This window comes from Odocoileus virginianus, chromosome 1, assembly GCF_023699985.2.
Source record: "Odocoileus virginianus isolate 20LAN1187 ecotype Illinois chromosome 1, Ovbor_1.2, whole genome shotgun sequence".
Taxonomy (NCBI): domain Eukaryota; kingdom Metazoa; phylum Chordata; class Mammalia; order Artiodactyla; family Cervidae; genus Odocoileus; species Odocoileus virginianus.
In genome coordinates this window covers 107,133,338-107,153,421 of record NC_069674.1, presented here as the reverse complement: position 1 = coordinate 107,153,421, position 20,084 = coordinate 107,133,338, and the positions used below count along the sequence as shown (strand labels likewise).

General features: G+C 38.8%; 1 non-coding gene across 1 annotated transcript; it reads right to left on the bottom strand.

The window, feature by feature from the left end:
* Positions 1-15,300: 15,300 nt before the first annotated feature.
* Positions 15,301-15,372, bottom strand: TRNAC-GCA (transfer RNA cysteine (anticodon GCA)). The gene has a single exon. It is a non-coding gene; the product is annotated as a tRNA-Cys (tRNA).
* Positions 15,373-20,084: the final 4,712 nt, after the last annotated feature.

Sequence of the window (20,084 nt, the reverse complement as noted above, 5' to 3'; positions counted from 1 at the left end):
GAAGCCCTTCTACTTAATATATGACTAAGTAGTTATATCCACAGAGACAGAAAGTGGAATGGTGGTTGCCAGGTACTGAGATGGGAGGAGACTGGCTAGTTACTATTTAAGGAGTACAGTTTTGGTTTTGATAGATGAGTTTTGGAGATGGATGGTGGCGATAGCTGCACAATATAAATGTACTTAATACCACTCACTGAACTGTATACTTAAAAATGGTCAAGATGGTAAATTTTATGTTACATACATTTTATCACACTAAAAATATGTTATTGAAGAAAAAGGCAATGAAGGAGAAATGGACAATTTTTAAGCAAAGCATGAGATGTTTTCTTTTTCCTGTAGTTTAGGAACATCATTTTGTCAGCAGAATTGAGAACAGATTGAAAGAAATTAAAACAAAAAACATTGCTGCTGCTGCTGCTAAGTCACTTCAGTCGTGTCCAACTCTGTGCGACCCCACAGACAGCAGCCCACCAGGCTCCCCGTCCCTGGGATTCTCCAGGCAAGAACACTGGAGTGGGCTGCCACTTCCTTCTCCAATGCATGAAAGTGAAAAGTGAAAGTGAAGTCACCCAGTTGTGTCCAACTCTTTGCAACCCCATGGACTGCAGCCCACCAGGCTCCTCCATCCATGGGATTTTCCAGGCAAGAGTACTGGAGTGGGGTGCCATTGCCTTCTCCAAAAAAACACTTCAAGAAGGCATGAATAAAGACCTGAACTTGAATTGTGTTTTTGTGAGAGAGGAGAGTAACACTCAAGGGATGTTTGTGTGAGATAAATACTAGGACATGCTGAGCAATTTGAGAAGTGATATACTAGGAGACGTAGATGGAAAGTCTTAGGACCTGGTCTGGTACTTTCCCAATGAGGAGAACACAGGAAACTGAGCCAACGAGGAGGATGTGGAGCCCACGGTTTGACATGAGTGTGATGAGATATCATCCACCTGCAGTTCTCTGGTGCAACACCAGACATGGACATTTAAGCCTCCTGTCCATTAACATCTTGGCTTGAAGAGGAGCGTTCCAACACTGTTAGTAGGAATGTAAACTGATGCAGCCACTATGGAGAATTACATGAAGGTTCCTTAAAAAACTAAAAATAGAGCTACCATGTGGTCCTGCAATCCAATTCCTGAGCAATATCTGGGAAAATTCTAATTCAAACATATACATGCACCTCTATGTTAATAGCAGCACTATTTACAATAGCCAAGACATGGAAACAACCCAAGTGTCCATCAGGAGATGAATGGATTAAAAACAGAGCTATACATACATACAACTGAATACTATGCAATTATAGAAAAGAACAAAATAATGCCAATTGCAACGTGGATGCAACTAGAGATTATCACACTAAATGAAGTAAGTTATACAAAGACAAATATTATATGATATTACATATATGTAGAATCTACAAAGATGATACAAATGAACTTACAAGACAGAAACAGACTCATGGATAAAGAAAACAAATTTATGGTTATCCAAGGGGAAAGGGCCAGCTGTCACATTTGTACACGACTACTGGAAAACCCATAGCTTTGTCTATATGGACCTTTGTTGGCAAAGTGATGTCTCTGCTTTTAAATACACTGTCTACTTTTGTCATAGCTTTTCATCCAAAAAGCAAGCACCTTTTAATTTCTTGGCTGTGGTCCCCATCCACAGTGATTTTGGAGTCTAAGAAAATAAAGTCTGTCACTGTTTCCACTTTTTCTCCATTTGCCATGAAGTGATGGGACCAGATGCCATGATCTTAGTTTTTTTAATGTTGCTTTAAGCCAGCTTTTTTGCTCTCCTCTTTCACCATCATCAAAAGGTTCTTTAGTTCCTCTTCACTTCCTGCCATTAGAGTGATATCATCTGAAGATCTGTGGTTGTTGATATTTCTCCTGGCAATCTTGATTCCAGCTTGTGATTCATCCAGCCCCACATTTAGCATGATGTACTCTGCATAAAAGTTAAATAAGCAGGGTGACAATATACAGCCTTGACATACTCCTTTCCCAATTTGGAACCAGTCCATTATCCCATGTCTGGTCCTAACTGTTGCTTCTTGGCCTGCATACAGGTTTCTCAGGAGGCAAGTAAGATGGTCTGGTATTCCCATCTCTTGAAGAATTTTCCACTGTTTGTTGTGATCCACACAGTCAAAGGCTTTAGTGCTGTCAATGAAACAGAGGTAGATGTTTTTCTGGAACTCCTTTGCTTTCTCCATGATCCAGCAAAGGTTGGCAATCTGATTTCTGATTTTTATGCCTTTTCTAAATCCCACTTGTGCATCTAGATGTCTAGTCATGTACAGTTGAAGCCTAACTTGAAGGATTTTGTGTATTACCTTGCAAACGTGTGAAATGAGCACAACTGTATGAACTTTGAACTTTCTTTGTCATTGCCTTTCTCTGGGCTTAAAAAGAAAACTGATCTTTTCCAGTCCTGTGGCCACTGCTGAGTTTTCCAAATTTGCTGGCATATTGAGTACAGCACTTTGACAGTATCATCTTTTAGGATTTGAAATAACTCAGCTGGATTTTCATCACCTCCACTAGGTTTGTTCATTGTAATGCTTCCTAAGGTCCACTTGACTTCACATTCCAGGATGTCTGGCTCTAGGCAAGTGATCACACCATCGTGATTATCTGGGTCATTAAGACCTTTTTTGTACAGTTCTGTGCATTCTTGCCACCTCTTCTTAATATGTTCTGCTTCTCTTAGGTCCTTGCCATTTCTGTCTTTATTGTGCCCATCAGTGAATGAAATGTTCCCTTGGTATCTCCAGGTTTCTTGACGAGATCGCTAGTCTTTCCCAATCTATTGTTTTCCTCTATTTCTTTGTAGTGATCATTTAAGAAGGCTTTCTTATCTTTCCTTGCTATTCTTTGGAACTCTGCATTCAGATGGATATATCTTTCCCTTTCTCACTGGACTTTTGCTTCTCTTCTTTTCTCAGCTAAATGTAAGGCCTCCTCAGACAACCACTTTTGATACTTTTGAACTGTGGTGCTGGAAAAGACTCTTGAGAGTCCCTTGGACAGCAAAGAGATCAAGTCAGTCAATCCTAAAGGAAATCAGCACTGAATAGTCATTGGAAGGACTGATGCTGAAGCTGAAGCTGCTTTATTTGGTCACCAGATATGAAGAGCTGACTCATTGGAAAAGACCTTGCTGCTGGGAAAGATTGAGGGCAGAAGAAGAGGGTGACAGAGGATGAGATGGTTGTATGGCATCATTGACTCAATATACATGAGTTTGTGCAAGCTTCAGGAGATAGTAAAGGACAGGGAATCTGGTGTGCTGCAGTCTATGGGATTGCAAAGAGTTGGACACAACTTAGCAACTGAAGAAAAACAAAGTTGAAATGTGGGAGGAGGAATAAATTAAGAGTTTGGCATTAACAGATACACACTACTATATATAAAATAAACAACAGGGACCTATTTTATAGCACAGGGGGCTATATTCAATATCTTGTCATAACCTATAATGGACAAGAACATGAAAAAGAGTATATATTGTTTAAATATATATTTATATTTTGCTGTACACATGAAACTAGTGCAATATTGTAAATCAACTATATTTCAATTTTAAAAAGTCTCACCTTGAGATGTATACTGGAGAATTTTGAAAGTACAGGTGGTAAAGATCTGGACATGAGAGAAACAGCCCACAGAGGTTCAGTGACTTACCTTAGATGGTTTGGAGAAGCCAGAAGGATGATGGCATCTCCTGGATATATATATCTCTCTACTAAAACTTTTCTTGCATATTCACTTGAATTAAATTTTTGACATGATTTGTTTAGTCATTAGACTAATCCTTTTCTAAAAATTATTTTTAGTATACCAAATCAATAAGTTACAGTGTTTTTGAGTACAAAAACAAATCTTCTAAAGGGGCAAGAGTTATAACCTCAATTTTCCAAAGAAAATATTCTATTAACCTCTGTGGATATCACATATTTAGGAATAGAGCAACGGTTACACCACACATACCCTTAGGAAACACAGACCTGGATAATTTTCCTAACCCTGTCTAGAATTTAATAGCTATAACTTTCACTTATTGGAAACATCTAGTTCTATTAAAAAGGTGAGAACCTGTAGAATTTTATCTGTATCTATGATGAAGCATTGTACAACCTGGAGACAGAGTTACTGTGGGATACATTTCCCAACTAAACCATTGAGTGCTAGATTTCACAGCAAGCTTTGGTGTGTTTCTCTCAGCAGAAACTGCCATGTTGTAACCTGTCAGTAAATACTCATGGTGATGTTGATTTTGAAAAAATATTTATTGTTGAACACTTTGGGATGGTAGTGGTTTTCTTGTTTGCATCAGTTCAGTTCAGGTCTGTTTAGTCAATCAGTTGTGTCCAACTCTTTGTGGCCCCATGAATCGCAGAACACCAGGCCTCCTTGTCTATCACCAATTCACCAAGTTTACTCAAACCCATGTCCATTGAGTCAATGATGCCATCCAACCATCTCATCCTCTGTCATCCTCTTCTCCTGCCCTCAATCTTTCCCAGCATCAGGGTCTTTTCTAATGAGTCAGCTCTTCGCATCAGGTGGCCAAAGTATTGAAGTTTTAGCCTCAGCATCAGTCCTTCCAATGAACACCCAGGACTGATCTCCTTTAGGATGGACTGGTTGACTCTCCTTGCAGTCCAAGGGACTCTCAAGAGTCTTCTCCAACACCACAGTTCAAAAGCATCAATTCTTCAGTGCTCAGCTTTCTTTATAGTCCAACTCTCCCATCCATACATGACCACTGGAAAAACCATAGCCTTGACTAGACAGACATTTGTTGGCAAAGTAATGTCTCTGCTTTTTAATATGCTGTCTAGGTTGGTCATAACTTCCCTTCCAAGGAGCAAGCATCTTTTAATTTCATGGCTGCATTCACCATCTGCAGTGATTTTGGAGCCCCAAAAAATAAAGTCAGCCACTGTTTCCACTGTATCCCCATCTATTTCCCATGAAGTGATGGGACCGAATGCCATGATCTTTGTTTTCTGAATTTTGAGCTTTAAGCCAACTTTTTGACCCTCCTCTTTCACTTATATCAAGAGGCTCTTTAGTTCCTCACTTTCTGCTATAAGGGTGGTGTCATCTGCATATCTGAGATTATTGATGTTTCTCCCAGCAATCTTGATTCCAGTTTGTGCTTCATTCAGCCCAGTATTTCTCATGATATACTCTGCATATAAGTTAAATAAGCAGGGTGACAATATACAGCCTTGATGTACTCCTTTTCCTATTTGGAACCAGTCTGTTGTTCCATGTCCAGTTCTAACTGTTGCTTCCTGACCTGCATACAGATTTCTCAAGAGTCAGGTCAGGTGGTCTGGTATTCCCATCTCTTTCAGAATTTTCCACAGTTTCTTGTGATCCACACTGTCAAAAGCTTTGGCACATCAATAAAGCAGAAATAGATGTTTTTCTGGAACTCTCTTGCTTTTTTGTTGATCCAGCAGATGTTGGCAATTTGATCTCTGGTTCCTCTGACTTTTCAAAAACCAGCCTGGACATCTGCAAGTTCATGGTTCATGTATTTCTGAAGCCTGGCTTTTAGAATTTTGAGCATTACTTTACTAGCGTGAGATGAGTGCAATTGTGGGGTAGTCTGACATTCTTTGGCATTGCCTTTCTTTGTGATTGGAATGAAATCTGACCTTTTCCAGTCTTGTAGCCACTGCTGAGTTTTCCAAATTTGCTGGCATATTGAGTGCAGCACTTTCACAGTATCATCTTTTAGGATTTGAAATAGCTCAACTGGAATTCCATCACCTCCACTAGCTTTGTTCATAGTGATGCTTCCTAAGGCCCACTTGGCTTCATATTCCAGGATGTCTGGCTCTAGGTGAGTGTTCACATCATCGTGATTATCTGGGGAATGAAGATCTTTTCTGCACAGCTTTTCTGTGTATTCTTACCTTGTTTGCATAGGAGTTAACAATTCAGGAGCTGATAAGTATTCTTGGAGCCAAACCTGCAGAAAGATAACAAGTAGGACACACCTGCAGGATCATGATTGGTTCAGGACTTTGTGGTTTAGAGAGGATCATGTCACCAGGGCAGGGAATTACCTCTGAGCCTGGAGATGCAAAGATTGGCAAGTCAAGTTAGCAAATATTACAGAGCAATCACCTCTGCTCTTAGCCAGGATTGCCTCCAGGGATAAATACTATGTTGTTGATGTCACACACAACTTCCCAGAGAGGACAACCAGTGTGATGGTGTCCAGAAGAAAGACAGGCAAGACTTGGAAGCCCTAAAGTAGAATGAGATTGGCTCAAGGCCTTCACATATTTAAAGAGCAGGCATATGGAAGTACAGCAAGGAAGACATTTTCATTTATTGTAGGGCAGAATTTGAAGGCCAGGCATCCTGTAGGTGAAGTGATTGTCTTCTGGAGCAGTGATCACCTTTTCAAGACCAATTTGAATTCCAGCAAGGAGCCTGTGAGCAGACAAGGATCTTATCAACTGTTTGCGTGACTCCTCCAAGAAAGAACTGAGTCCTTCACCCCACAAACACCTTTTGCAAGATTATATCAACAAAATGATGCATCCTGTGATAAGACTTTTTTAAAGGACTTTTTAAATTTACAGTTTGGTTTTTAAAAGGTCAGCATTTGCGGTGGAAGATGATTTAGTGGTTGCAGTCAACAAATATTGAAAGACACAGATTCTAATTATTTTTTTTTTCTGATCTCAGATTTCCTGTTTCCCTCAAGGAAATGATCACACAATAGTATTTTATGAACAATATTGCAGTGGACTCATAGAACTGCTGCAATTAGTTTTGTCTCTTATCTCCTGTGTGATCTGAGCTGTAAGACTCTTAATCTCATTTGTAATTTGGGAATAATGTTTATGTCTTGCTTACTATTTTAAAAAAATACTAAGAGCTATACAAACAAAAATTACTAGTTTGAGGTGTGAATTTATAGGTGTAAAATAAATGACTTTTCCCCTTTAGTATGGTGGCTCAGAGGGTAAAGCATCTGTCTGTGATGTGGGAGACCCAGGTTCGATCCCTGGGTTGGGAAGATCCCCTGGAGAAGGAAATGGCAACCCACTCCAGTATTCTTGCCTGGAGAATCCCATGGACAGAGGAGCCTTGAGAGCTATAGTCCATGGGGTCACAAAGAGTTGGACACAACTGAGCAACTACAAGCTATGAGTGGAATTTAAAAATATATATTTGAGAGACATATAAAAGTGCATACTTGGGACTTCCCTTGTGGTACGTTGAATAGGAATCCACCTACCAATTCAGGGGACATGGGTTCGATCCCTAGTCTGGGAAGATTTCACATGCCTCAGAGCAACTAAACCCATGCACCACAACTACTGAAGCCTGTGCGCCTCGAGCCTGTGCTCCGCAACAAGAGAAGCACCACGATGAAAGCCCCATGCACCGCAGTGAAGAGCATCCTGCTGCTTGAAGCAGCTAGAGAAAGTCCCTGCACAGCACCAAAGACAGCACAACCAAAAAGAAAGTGCAAATGGTGAGACAATGCACATACTGCTGCCTATAGCGTCTTCACAATCGCAGATGCTGGAGTTTCAAAAGGTCAAGGAAACAAGGTTTGCAAATAGTTTCACTAATTGAAATTCTTACTGGAGAAACTGGATGAGTTTTTACTTTCTCAAGAAATGACAGGTACAGTATATAAAATTTTAGTAGAGGAAAAATTGGCCTCTTTAAGACGAATTATAACTTTCAAATGAAAGGAATCCAGTTTGGAAATATACAAGGGATTTGTTGGAATCTTTGAGTCGAGTACTCAATGGCTATCTGCGATTTACAAACAAGAGTAAACTTAGAACTATAGGGGAAGCAAAATTTGCCAGCTCAAAACATCTCTATGGTAAGTGAATTATTTCGAGCTCAAAACCACCAAGACTGAAAAGACTCAGGAAGAATCTATGACCTACTGCCCTCTGCCTAGGGGCTTCCCAGATGGTGCTAGAGGTAAAGAATCCACCTGCCAATGCAGCAGAAGCAAGGGACAAGAGTTTGATTCCTGGTTGGGAAGATCCCCTGGAATAGGAAATGGGAACCCACTCCAGTAATCTTGCCTGGAGGATAGCATGGACAGAAGAGCCTGGCAGGCTACAGTCCACAGCATCACAAAGAGTCTGACATGACTGAGCATACACACACATCTGCGTAAAGAATAAAGGTAAGAGGACCTGACCCAAGAAGAGAGGTATAATCATTAGTGTGAGCTAGTGTGTGGACGGGGGAAACCGAGCAAAGTCTGCTTTTTAAATATTATTGTCTGTGTCCCGTTGTCTCTGCCTGGTCTGGCAAAAATTTTTTACTAAACATATGCTTTCCATCTCCTTGTGAACTTCCTTCCTCCACTTTGAAGTCCCAAACCACTACCCCTCAACCTAACTCTTATTTTTTCAAGCTAAGTATAAAGTGAGGATTTCAGCCATTTTGGTGAGTGACTCCGTCTTCCCGGCACTCTCTCGTGTATACGTGTTTTACTTTTGTTTGATTTTCCCGTGTTAATCTGCCTCATGTCAATTTAATTCTTAGACTAGCCAGAAGAACCTAGAAGGGTAGAGGAAAATTTCTTCTTCCCTGGCCAAACAAAAGCCAGATGACAAAAGCCAGGGGCATTACCTTTATCTTGGCTAGAATTTAGCATCACAGAAAAAGATATAATCCCAGAGTGTCCCTGTGGAAGATAAAACCACAGTAGGGAGGAGTTACAAAGGAGGACTTATTCATACTCAGATTCTAAGGCAAGAGCTTAGAAAGCAAACTCAGCACCAGCAGGAGCAAGGAACTTGCTGGAAGCAGTGCGGTGCGAATACTTCAAGGCAATGCAGACTGAGTCAGGTGCAAAATGGGGTAGATAGGAGATAAGTGGTGTCACTCTCTAATAATAATATTAAGTCCAGGATTTGCATGACTAGAGCTTCAGAGATTTCAATTTCTTGGAACAAAATGCAGTAAATGTGAAATTAAAGAGTTAGAATTCCATGCCAATCGGATAAAAGTTTCCCAAGTTTCTCGTTCTTTTAAATATATCTTTCAATTTAAACAGACATTTGAATATATAAATTTACTGTGTACAAAACAAATAATGTGAGTCATTTCTCATTATAACACTGTATAAAATGCATGGCTATAGAACCTCCAATATATACCCACAGTTTAGCACCAGACTTGCCCAATTTCAGGCACTATACTCCTGAAGGTTTCTAATTTCTGGAGAGTTTGCCCTGATTTATTTGTTGCATGATCAGAAACTCTTACGGCCATATCTCTTTCATGACACCTATAATTTATTCCTTTGGAGTAGTCATTTAGTCAGCAACCAATCTCCACAAGGCTCAATACTGAAACAGGTGTAAAGATTCATACATACGGGAGGCACTTTATTCTCCAGCAGTTTAATGTGGGAGATGAATTTCTAAGTATATAGTTAAACTGTTAAAGGGAGAGGTACTTATTTTTAAGATAATGATAATTACTATGAGAACATAGGGAGTAGAGGTTAAGATCTCTGAAGCAAAGGGAGTAAAATTACAATCTGTAATAACATTAGGCAGGACGGTGAAAGTAGGATGCGTCAGATGCCCAGCAGGTGAACCTGCGTACCCAAGGAGCTGACAGTTAAAAGAATGCTACCTGTTTGGTCTTGGCAAGTGACTTGAAGCCAAGTGAGATACTATGAAGAACAAAAGATGTAAAATGAAGTTAGAGGCATAATTTCTGTATGTGTTAAGAATATGGGAAATGGTGAGTAAAGGAAGCATTAAAGCAGAATATTGATGCAATCAGAATATTATTTTAGAAAGATGGATTGAAGCTTTATGTGCCCAGAAGAAAACAAACAGTAAACATTTGCAACGATTTGAGTGAGACTTAGAAACATTGGCAATGAGGCAAGAATGAAGAGATGATCCCACACGTGCAACGTGAGGAATGTTAAAGAGTTTAGTGCATGGAAAAGGCAAGGAGAGCTTCTAAGATTCTGAAGAGGCAGCGTGAGGGGAGGTGAACTTTCACTTCTCATGTGCAGGGCCAGGACTGGGGTGAGGTGAGAAAAGAGCTCATCCTGGGCACTAAAAACTCAGTAATCAAGATATGGAATTGTTTACTATTTCTGAAAATCAACATTAATCCACAATTATGACGACTTATCAGTCAGCATTCTCCAGAGAAACAGAATCAACGTGGAAAGAGAATAAGATTTACTGTAAGGAATCGGCTGACCTAATTATGAGGGCTGACAGGTCCCAGTGTTTGCAGGCTGGAGACCCGGGAACACTGATGCAGCTTCAATCTGAGCTCCCAGGACTGGGAGCCAGGAGCGCCCTGCCGTAGTTCAGCGTGCAGGCCCGCAGACTCGACAGCGGAAAGAACGGATGTTCAGTTTCAGTTCACAGGCAAGAAAAAGCTGACATTCCATTTTTGAAGGCAGTTCTGCTTAGTTCTGCTCTGTTTGTTCAAGCTTTCAACAGATAGGACGAGGCCCACCCACATTAGGGAGGGCAATCTGTTTTATTCAATCTAATGGTTTAAATGTTCATGCCATCAAAAAACACCCTCACGGAAACACATAGAATAATGCTTGATCAAATATCTAGGCACCTTGCGCCCAATCAAGTCTACACATAAAGTTAATCACCATAATAAATGAAATATAAGTATTATATATATATTACTGAATTTTCTTTTACCTCAGGCTGCAACATGACTTGGCACAGCACTGCTCATATTCTCCTAATGCTCCCTACTTGGCACAATACCTCTTGAAGGAAAGTACCACAGAATATCAAACTGCATTCCTTCAGTGTTTACCATATGCCGTAAACAAAGTAAAGCTCAATACATGTGTATTTAACTGGTGTAATGATGGTAGTCGACTGACGTGGGAAAGCAAGATTTTCCCGTCATGCTGTCGGCCACATAAATTTAATAACGAACAACTTAGAATACCCTTTCTCCTTTTGGATGTTTCAACCAACGCTGTGTAACTATTTAACCATTAGTACTAGGTTTGCAAATGAATGGAGCCTGGTGATTTTCTTCTATTTTCTATGGATGTAACTTCAGTAGCTGTAACCACAGAAATGACAGTTTAGGATAATAGATTCCCTGATTACTGCATATCTTACTACATGTTATGAAGATTGTTATCCATGCTATGCAAACTAGAAAACTAGGTCTCAAGCATCCTAATTAATTTGATCTTGATGTATGTTTCAAGGGCAATGGTGACATGTCATGGTGCTAATTCTGTCCAAGTTTCAACCTTGACATAGTTCCATTACTGCCTCCATGGTAATCTCCCTCAAACAGATAGAAACCTAAACCATCTAGCAGCATTTTCTTGAAATGTAAATATACATTAACTTTTAAGACATCTGTTAACTGTAAACAACTAGTATCCAATTTTTATTTGTATAGTTACACCCAAATGCCATGAAAATAATGACTTTTAAAATATCTGGATGCAAATCAAGTGCCTTTCTCCCATAAATTAAATGTTACCTGAAGTCAAGGTTAAATAACCAGCAATTCAATAGCATTGTTCTAGTCAGGAAAGGTAACCATAGCAACATAATTATCAGCTTACACAGTTCCTCACCCCTCCATTTTGATTCTGAAAAGGCAATTTGATTGAATAAGTTTTTGTGCATTTTTTACAATCTGGCTTTCTATTGGTACATGTGTTATCTTGCCAGGCTCCTCTGTCAATGGAATTCTTCAGGCAAGAATACTGAAGTGGGTTGCCATTCCCTTCTCTAGGGGATCTTCCCGGCTCAGTGATCAAACTTGAGTCTCCCACATTACAGGCAGATTCTTTACCATCTGGCCCACCAGGGAAGCCCCTTCTATTGATATTAGCTTTTTATTCAAGTCAGGAGTACCTTTTCCCCCAACCACATATATTCTGAAGTGAAAATAAATTTCTCTCCAATCTGTCCCAGGACTCTGATTGCCTGACAGATAATTTGGTAAGATAAGATAATTTGAAAGTAATGGTTTTTAAAATTATTCCAGGACTCTGATTGCCTGACAGATAATTTGGTAAGCTTGTCCTCTTCATCCTCTTCATGTGTAAACATGGGGACAGATGTGTCAATACAAAATTTTAGAATATTAACTGATAAATTTCCCTGCAGGATTTCCTGTTACCCTCTGACCTTCCTCTATTCAACAGCTAGGCCATGAGTCTTACTTTGTTTCAAGGGAATATTTTTACAAAATGAATAGTCTGTAATAAGTGAAATTGTCAGATATCCGCCTTTAATTGTTTAAGTGGTAATTCAGGCATAAGACACAATGGATTATATAAGTGGGATAAAAAGTAAGGCATCTGTAATTTTTGTCCTGGCCAGAGATCTAGAATTCTGGCCCCCATCATGGTTTTTATTCACAACTTTAAGACCTCATTACTTTTGTTGCTGTCTTCTTCCAGACTTATAGTCCTCATGTAATGACCAGAATGTCATTTCAGAAATGCACAAATAAGGTAAAGTCTAACAAGAAGGCTCTTACACTCTTATCCAGCCACTTGCTCATGCATGAATAGAAACTGGATTTCTGGCCATTGCCTTAAACCACACTTTCACACTTGTCTGCCTTTGCAGGTGCTCTTCTGTCTGCCAATAACATCCCCACTACTACCACACAAAGCCCCCCAATTTACCTGATCCCTCTCTCCCAGTCAGTTCAGTCAGTCAGTTGTGTCCAACTCTTTGCAACCCCATAAACTGCAGCACGCCAGCCTTCCCTGTCCATCATCAACTCCCGGACCTTGCTCAAAGTTATTTCCATCGAGTCGGTGATGCCATTCAGCCATCTCATCTTCTATTGTCCCCTTCTCCTCCTGCCCTCAATCTTTCCCAGCATCAGGGTCTTTTCTAATGAGTCAGTTCTTAGCATCAGGTGGCCAAAGTACTGGAGTTTCAGCTACAGCATCAGTCCTTCCAATGAACACCCAGGACTGATCTCCTTTAGGATGGACTGGTTGGATCTCCTCACAGTCCAAGGGACTCTCAAGAGTCTTCTCCAACACCACATTTTAAAAGCATCCATTTTTTGGCACACAGCTTTGTTTATAGTCCAACTCTCGCATCCATACATGACTGGAAAAACCACAACTTTGACTAGATGGACATTTGTTGGCAAAGTAATGTCTCTGCTTTTTAATATGCTGTCTAGGTTGGTCATAGCTTTTCTTCCAAGGAGTGAGCATCTTTTAATTTCATGACTGCCATCTGCACTGATTTGGGAGCCCCCCAAAATAAAGTCTGTCACTGTTTCCACTGTCTCCCCATCTATTTGCCATGAAGTGATGGGACCGGATGCCATGATCTTAGTTTTTTGAATGTTGAGTTTTAAGCCAACTTTTTCACTCTCCTCTTTCACTTTCATCAAGAGACTCTTTAATTCTTTTCACTTTCTACCACAAGAGTGGTGTTACCTGCATATCTGAGTTTACTGATATTTCTCCCAGCAATCTTGATTCCAGCTTGTCCTTCTTCCAGCCCAGCCTTTCTTACGATGTACTCTGCATATAAGTTAAATAAGCATGGTGACAGTATACAGCCTTGACATACTACCTTCCCAGTTTGGAACCAGTCTGTTGTTCACATCCAGTTCTAACTGTTGCTTCTTGACGTGCATATGGATTTCTCAGGAGGCATTTAAGGTTGTCCGGTATTCCCAGCTCTTTAAGAATTTTCCACAGTTTGTTGTGATCCACAGAGTAAAATGCTTTCTTGTAGTCAATGAAGAAAAAGTAGATGTATTTTCTGGAATTCTCTTGCGTTTTCTATAATCCACTGGATGTTGGCAATTTGATCTCTGGTTCCTCTGCCCTTGAATATCTGGAAGTTCACAGTTCACATACTATTGAAGCCCGGCTTGGAGAATTTTGAGCATTCCTTTGCTAGCATGTGAGAGGAGTGCAATTGTGTGGGAGTTTGAACATTCTTTGGCATTGCCTTTCTTTGGCATTTGCCTCTCCCCCATGTATTAACATTTCTCTGAAACATTATCTCACCTGGGATTCAATGAACAAAACCCTTCCTCCAAAACACACAGCTTAGGCAACCTCTCTGTGTTATTGTATTACAAAAGTGGTCTTCTACTATAAACTTTTAACACATGGTGCTGTAGGTTCTTATTTTAATAACTCCTTCACCAGATTATAAATTTCATGAGAATAAAGAAAAAAATGTAGATTTTTCTATATCTCCTATAACTAGAACAATGTCTAACATACAATAAGTTTTCAGGAGAAAAATACCTTTTTAAAATCAATTTCATTAAAATGTATTGACTGAAACAGGAAAATGCCATTATTTCTAATGCTAGGCCTTCTGTTTTAAAATCAGGGGGCTATAGAAAAAAAAATTAATGACTATTGACTATTAAAATATAATCTATTCTACCCTCAGAAATGTTTTCACAAATTCAATTTTGTATATGTGCTTGTAGCACTCATATAGTCATCCTTAGGTGACTTGACTTATTTATTTAGTATCCAAGTTACTATATACATTAATCAAATTCCTAACTCCACTAAAAGTGAGTTGTAATAATAAGAATTTTGAAAATTTTCCAACTATAATTCTGTAACTTGATCCCCTGTTTTGGAATCCTTCTCATCACTCCCTTCCTTTTATAGCCATCCTGTTAGTTCCTTCTCTCTCCCTCCTCCTCCACCATCCCTCAGTGTCTTCATTGTAACACAAAGGATATTCGTAACGTTCACAAGCTTTTGGATTCACATGTGGCTTCATCGCTAATGCAGCAATAAAATGAAGTAGAGCATTTGATGGCTGCAAATGGAAGATTTTTATTTCTCCAAATTATTTGGAGTCCAGCATCCCTTATGATATTGGTATTTAGTTCCTGTATCTCTGATTGTCCATTTAGACATATTTGCCATTAGCCTAAGGAAGACATTTTAGTACACGTCAAACAATTATAGATTACCTTAGTTTTTGTTTCCCTGGAGTTTTCTTAATTTCACTATAATTTTGAAGGACATTGTTACTGTATTTAAATTCTGTAATAAGTTATTTTCTTTCTATACCTGAAACATGATTTGTTATCTTCTGATTTGTGTAGTTTCTTTTGAGAGGTTTGCACTGACTCTTAAAGTAAAGAAAAGTGAAGTCGCTCAGTCGTGTCTGACTCTGCGACCCCATGCACTGTAGCCTACCAGGCTCCTCTGTCCATGGATTGTCCAAGCAAGAATACTGGAGTAGGTTGCCATTTCCTTCTCCAGGGGATTTTCCCAACCCAGGAATCGAACCCAGGTCTCCTGCATTGCAGGCAGACGCTTTACCAGCTGAGCCATCAGGGAATCCAAGACTCTTGTGCCTACTGCAACTTTGGATTCATTTTTCTTTCTAGCTGTTTAGAGTAACTTCTTTTTTACCTTTGTTTCTAGGAGTTTTAATGATAAACTTCAGGCTTAGTTTGGTTTTTAATTCTTCATGACTTCTGTAGTAATCCTCAAATCTGTGAGTTGACATATTTTTGCAGTTGGGGAAAGCATTCAACTGTTGCCTCTTTTAATATTGCCACTGCCACCTGAGACAAATAATATACATAAGTTTGACTTCTTAAATATGTTCCTTTTGTTTTATATAGTTTTTCTGTGTTCTCTGTTCTTTTCCATGCTTCAGTCTGGGTGTTTTCCAGTAATTTATCTTCTAATTCTATAATTGTCTCTTCAGCTTCATCTACTATTTTCTTAAAATTCTCTATTGTGTTCATAATTTCAGTTCTTCTATGTTTAAGTTCTAAAATCCATAGTTAACCTCTTCTTATAGATTTAAGCTATCTAATGAGACTATCTATATTTTATTTGTACTCTTTAACAGATTGATTACAGTTATTTTAAAGTCTATGTCTCATAACTTATTGGATAATCTATGGATTTGATTCCAGCACAAGCTGGCATCAAGATTACCAGGAGAAATCTCAACAATATCAGATATTCAGATGACACCAACCTTATGGCAGGAAGTTCTCACATATAATGAGAACAAATTATTGGCTCCCTGTGGGGAGAGTGAAGGGAGAAGGGAAAATATAAGGTTGAGACAGTAAGAGGTACAAACAATTGGGTAAAAAATAAGCCACAGTGATATATTGCACAACACCAGAGATTCAGCAAATATTTTACAATAATCATAAATGGAGTATAACCTTTAAAAATTGGGAATCACTGTATTGTATCCCTGTAACATACGTATTGTGCATCAGCTGTACTTCAATGAAAAAGAGGAAACAAGTTCAAAAGATGCCATATTAACTCATAATTAGGGAAATAAAAATCTAAATGACACTTATAACATATTAGCATCTGTCAGATCAGGAAAACTTCCAGAAGTTGTGCAAAACTCATCATCAGGGTGTGGTTAAACAGGCACAACTATGTATTGCAAAGTGGAATAAACCCTATGGAGGATATTTTCGCAATATCTCTGAAAATCACACATGCACACACACAAACACATCACATACTCATAAACACTTTGACCCAAAAATTTTCCTCTAGGAATAGAGCCTGATTTTAAAATTCACAAATATGAAGCCTTGTGTGAACAAGGATATAATTTTTTAAGTGAAAAAGCCAGGTGCAAAACAGTGATTAATTCTTCATGTGTCGTAATAGAAAGAAAAATATAAATGTACCTGTTTGTTTATTTTTGCAAAAATTAAGTTCTGTGTGGATAAAGAAGAAAGTAATAATGGGAGTCAGAAGGTAAATGATGAAAAGACTTCTCTGAATATACAATTTTTATATTTTTAATTTTTAAATGGAATGAATATTTTACATAATCAAAAATTAGTAAATTAAAAGGAAAATAGAATATTTTAAATAGTTAATAAATATTAAATATTTAATAAATCAAAAAAGAAAATAGAATAACATAACATTGAAAAACAAACAAAACCAAAACATAACATTTAGTCTATATAGGTCAAATTGGTGACATAATTACATAATAAATAATTATTTCAAGATGTTTTGTAATACAATATTCTGACTTTTGCATTCTAACATTCTTAGTAGGATATATTCAATACACAAAGAGAACTACAAATAAATCTTAAAACCTCATTGAATGATTTTAATGATAACAACAGTACAATTATATTTTTAGCATGTGTATTTTCAGGAAAAGTAAATAAATAAAAATACCAATTTGTGAAGAACCTAAGTATTTCACTGCAGACAAGAGATCAAGGAAATTCTACAAAAATAAACTATGCTGTTAAATTTAAATTAGGAATATAAATACATTATTTTTATGTTACATGTGTATTTTTAACAAATCATAGAATGGGCTTAAAAGCAATGTCACCTACTGAATACCCCAAACCCACAGATCTTGGTTTGTAAATAAAATTCCCCACTGAAAGGAGCCAGGAAAAGTATAAGCTAAGCTTTGTATATTTTATACATAAATCTGAGAAATGCTAAAGACATAAATGAATATAGCCAAATGATAGCCCATCACTACTTCTTTTCTCATTAATATAAAATGCAGTTTATAGTATGTTTTAGTTATAGCAGTTATATAGTTATATAAAGAACAGTTATATAGTTATAACAATTTATAACACAATTTCCTTGCCAAAAATGTTTAATTTGAGTGTAATACAATCTTTAGACCTAATTCCAGTTTATTGGAAAGAGAGGAGACATAATATAAAATAAATGAAGCCCAGACAACATATACACACAACAAGAATAAAGTAAATGCAGCAAAAATACAAAGATTGTTAAATCTAAATGATTAATGAATTTTTAAACTTATCATTTTAATTAATTAATTTATTTATTTATTTTAACTGAAGGACAATTACAATGCTGTGTTGGTTTCTGCTGCACAACAAGGCAACTCAGTCATATATGACGCTCCCGCTTCAACCTCCCTCCCACCTCCACATTCCACCCTGGGTTTTTTTTATCATTTCTTTAATTTTTTTGCATTTTGGGAAATTTTTACAGTAAACATTTAGGGAACATAGATAAACTACCCTGGAATTATCTCTTGCGGATCTGAGCTCACTGTGACACTTGGCAGAAGTTGCTGGCTACTGGTCTGGCGTTTCACTAAAGGAGACACTGTTAACATCACAAGCGCACCTGCTCCGGTGGCTGAGAGCCCTGTTCAGACTTCCTTTTCCATGCTTCAGTCCCAGGTCACGTTTCACTCTCCAGAGAGAAAGCATCTTGGAATAGATACCCATACTGCTTTGCTTCACTGAATCCCTGTCACTCTCAGCACAACGTTCAAACCTGGAGCAGAAACAGCATTCTGCATTCCTGGATTATACATTCTCTTGTGGCTACACTCTCCCCCAAACGGATGATGCTAGAACCAGACGGAACAGCTCTCTTGTCCCTGAAACACTTGCTCCTTCACACAGCGGTGACTCTGCTCATGCTTTCTGACCTGATGAAAAATCCTTTCTCGTCCCCAGTGGATTATTTCTCTATAGCATGTTAAACTAATCAAGGATGTCTCTGCCTTGAGTTTATGTGCCCATTGGATAGCACTTCCATTTGCAATTAACAATAAGCCTATCTCTTTATACCCTAAGCAAAAACCTATTTGAAAGTGAAGACTTTGTATTCTTGGCATGGAGTATTAAGTATGGCACGTATGCTTAAATTCTATTATTTAGTGCAAATATTTACTTAGCACAGGGCAGACCAGCACTCTGCCAGCCACTGGCCACTGTCGACGAGAATGAATAAATGGATGAGAAGATGCCCTCACACCTGCCTCAGAAGTCCCGCTTGGAATCCTCATAACCATAACAATGAACTTGCATGCTCAGTTGTGTTTGACTCTGAGACGCCATGGACAGTAGCCTTCCAGGCTCCTCTGTCAATGGGACTTTTCAGGCAAGAATCCTGGAGCGGGTTACCATTTTCTTTCTCCAGAGGATCTTCCTGACCCAGGGATTGAACCCGTGTCTCCTAAATCTCCTGCATTTCAGCAGGTGGGCTCTCTACCAGCTGAGCCACAAGGGAAGCTACATTTTAACAACAAAAAATGAGAAGGCCACGTGCTTCACTATGCGAGCACACAGTGCTTTGGTACTTCAGCACACTCACAGCTGCTGTATTCAGCTTCCCAGGCGGCACCAGTGGTCAAGAACCCACCTGCCAATGCAGGAGGCATAGAGACATGGATTCCACCTCTGGGTCGGGACGATCCCCTGGAGGAGGGCATGGCAACCCTCTCCAGTATTCCTGCCTGGAGAATCCTATGGACAGAGGGACCTGGCAGGCTCCAGGGCATAACGTTGCACAGAGCCGAAGAGAACTAAAGCAACTTAACACAGAGTTGCCATATCCAGTTTCTCAACCACACATGGGATCCACATGCAGATGACTCACGGAGACAATGAACGATAATCTGAAATCGACAAACTTGTAAAAATGGCTTGTAAAGCCACCCCAGCAAAGCGCCTGTTTCCGCAAAGGAAAGCCTTCTCCTAGTAGCAATGCTGACTGTTAACAGACAGGATGCTGCCTTCAAGAGCACAGAAAATGATAAATGTGCTTAACAAACACAATTGGCAGTGAAAATACATAAACGCAACAAGTCTTGGCCCTGTTTTTTCCAGCAATAGCCCTTCTTCCCTGCAGTGTTTTAAGCATAACTATTTTCATGATTCTTGCCATGGTATTTTAGAATCTTATTGCTATGTTTCCCTTCACACTGTCCAACTGGCATTTTCACAAGTCATCATTTGCTCCTGATTTCTTTGGACATTCCCTTTGCATTGCAGGATGAAAAGGTCCTCTGAGGCAAGAGATCAGGTGTGGAAAAATCAGGCAAAATGATATCTTCAAAGAAAGAGAAATGATACTTTACTATGTTTAAGTCCCACTTTTTTATAAAGCATGATGATGGTAAAAATGCGACCTTAAAAAAGGCAAGGCATGACTCCTACCCTAAGCCTGAAAACAACCGCAGGGTAGTTTAAAAAAAAAAAAATATATATATATATATATATATATAAATGATAATGAATAGATGG